Raw genomic sequence first — 3,059 nt, forward strand, 5'->3', positions numbered from 1 at the left:
TCAGTGAATTGTTTGACTCGGTCTTTATTTAACTGAATTAAAAGCAGTAAATTGGAAACCTCTGACTTATAAAAGGATACAGAGCCCCATTAGAGAGTCCCTTGCTTTCTCAGCAGATTTTGAATGGTCTCCTTGTTGCTGGTGGTTTCTGCATTGAGGGTAAGGCACTGATGTGAGATCTGGCATGGCCCTGCCTGCCTTTCTATCCTAGAAGAGGAAAGGGCTCTGGTAAAAAGGAGGAGGGAACAGAGAACCAGCATTGTGCCTTGAATGAATTTGTTCTCAGGAAGATCACTTTCAGAAAAGAGAATCTATAGCACTTGAGGATCTTGAGATTGATTCTCTCTTGGACTGCCCAAGAGCCCAAGGGAAAGTTTTTGCACACACGGACCCATTAGAAGACCACTCATTTAGGACTGATTATAAATATGCTTATGCTATTGGAAACAGGGCCCTTTGAATAAAACCTCAAGAATTTGAAATTATTATTATTATTTTATTTTTAAAATAGGTTTTTATAAATAATGTATTCAAAGATTTTGACCCACTACATAAAGAATCCCACTCTTTAAGAAAAATATACAAGTTTGGTAAGAGTTTAAAGTTTGAGAGAGTCAAGCCTGATGCCAAGCCTTGAGATTTCTACTGCTTCAGTTCCAAAGCACCAACAGAAACAATTTTAGTACACAAAACTCCACTATGCTGTATAGTTCCTTTTCTCCTGTGTCACACAGCTTTCTTCTGCTTCATTAACCCCTTCTTTGTGCCTTGATGGATCTTGGAATCCAGTTTCCAGATTTTTGGATTTCCTTTAATAGGAAACTTCACAATCATTTCCTTGGGAGTTGTGCAGATAAAAACAAATGGAGACTCAGATTCTTGACTCATGTCTGGCTACTGATCCTTAAATTGATTCTAGGACAAGCAGTCAATTAGGTCCACACAGCCCAAAAGACAACTTGATGGATAGTCATTGGGAAATTCCACATTTTTCCCACAAAGAAAACGATATGTAGTCTGGAGTTCTGAGACTTCTTGAGGGGAGGATCTTTTGTCTGTGGCTGCTATCCAAAGTCATCCTCTGTGAGGGGTGTACCAGCTTCTTCCCTCCACCCTTTAAATCCCTCTGACAAGCAGAGAAGCCCAAGGCTGATGCATATAGAGGCACCAGCCACCATCAAAGCCTTCCTGAAATTCTTCGTCCTGGATTCGCAACTGGTGCCAATATGAGTTGAACTCTGGTTCTGATCCTGCTGAATGGAAAGCCTTCATCTGTGTGGCTGCACCTGTCTGATCTATCCACTGGGGAGGGGACTGGTACAGGTTGGGATTCACCAGAATTCCCAAAGGCTCTTCAGAAGATCTACCCAATTTGGTCAGTGATTGGTTCAAGGTTTCACTGGCAATGGCCTGTATTAATTGTCTCATCCAGTTTGCTATAATACTTGGCTAGTGGATTTTCATCTTCCACGATCTTTTTGCCTGAAAAATCAATGGTGATCTTCTTAGAAAGTCGAGAGGCATGTCAAAATTCTCTCAGTTTCTCGTCTTGCTTCTGCAAAGTTTCCCGCTCAATCTTGGATAACCACTGATTAGAATCACTGGCAAAGTAACCTGACTCATCATCAATTACTTGGGTTCTTTGAATACTAGTTCTATCAAACTCTAGCAGTTTGTCTTTATGCTTGATAGCCTTCTCCAGACCAGACTTAAATCGAAACTCTTGGTGAGGAAGAAGGTCCTTGGTAGAGATGTCCACTTTTCCAGAATTCTCCATCCCTGACATTAGCTTCTTGAGCAATTTCTGGCTCTTGTTTGAGTCACGTTGTAAAATATCCTGTTCTTCACGATTACATACCAGAGTACCACAGAATAAGCAAGGACACAGACTATACGCCCACAGATCACACAGTTATTGATCAGTTTGTGCTTCTGGCCCAGGCAATCACAAGGGTGGCGACCTGGGATCAGGACTGCAAGCTTATCTTGTCCCTCTTTTGTGTATAAACTGACAAACTTTGTCTTCTTCTTTAAGGAGTTGTTGTTCCCTTGTGCCTTGGCCAAATCAAAAGGTGTTTTGACTTCTATGGTTGTGTCAGGTTCAGCAAATGCAGGAACTTCCTGTCTGTTTCTCCCTTTTTGCCTACTTCTCTTTAGCTGGTCTCCTGATCTCTGCCCATCTAAAATTTCATCTTTTTTTGAAGGACTGCTGCAGAACATCAGAAATCAACTCCTGATCATTCTTTTGCCATTTGTTTATAAGCTCTTCTATGAATTGACCTTTTTTGCCCTCATTTCCCTGAAGGAGGTCAGTAACATATTCTCATATCCCTTCGGGACTCTCAATTGACAAAACATACTGCATGATCTCCTCACTGACTTCCAGGACAAAAGTTTTCCACAAATGCTGGGTACACCAGCCCACCAGCTGCTCCCAGGGCACCGCCCCAGCCACCTCCATTTTCCCCAGTGGGAACGGCTAGGCTGAGAAAGCCTGGAGTCCTGCACCAGACTAGTTCCGCGACTTGCTTGCCCGGGTTCCACCAGGCTGCACCGCTCCGCACCACCTCCATTTTCCCCAGCGGGAATGGCTGGGCTGAGAAAGCCTGGAGTCCTGCGCCAGACTAGTTCCCTTCGCAACAGCGGCTTGCTTGCCCGGGTTCCACCAGGCTGCACCGCTCCGCCATAGCGTCGTCTCCCCTTCCACCTGTGCTGTTATTATTATTTTTAAAATATATTTTTATTGATTTCAGAGAGGAAAGGAGAGGGAGAGAGAGATAGAAACATCAATGATGAGAGAGAATCATTGATCGGCTGCCTCCTGCTCGCTCCACACTGGGGTCCAGCCTGCAACTAGGGCATGTGCCCTGACTGGGAATCGAACCTTGACCTCCTGGTTCATAGGTCAATGCTCAACCACTGAGTCATGCCGGCTGGGGAAGAATTTGAAATTATTTAACCTATGAGAAAAGCAAAAGCAGGAAAGGAATATAAAAAGATACAGCTTGGTGAGTAGAGAGCAGTTACTCTCTATTTTATTGAAATTATAATAGAAATCA

General features: G+C 43.5%; 1 pseudogene; it reads right to left on the minus strand.

Moving 5' to 3' along the window:
- Positions 1-719: 719 nt before the first annotated feature.
- Positions 720-2,461, minus strand: LOC102247559 (annotated as a pseudogene).
- Between the last annotated feature and the right edge of the window lie 598 nt (positions 2,462-3,059).

This window comes from Myotis brandtii, unplaced genomic scaffold (genome assembly GCF_000412655.1).
Source record: "Myotis brandtii unplaced genomic scaffold, ASM41265v1 scaffold315, whole genome shotgun sequence".
In the NCBI taxonomy this organism is placed as follows: domain Eukaryota; kingdom Metazoa; phylum Chordata; class Mammalia; order Chiroptera; family Vespertilionidae; genus Myotis; species Myotis brandtii.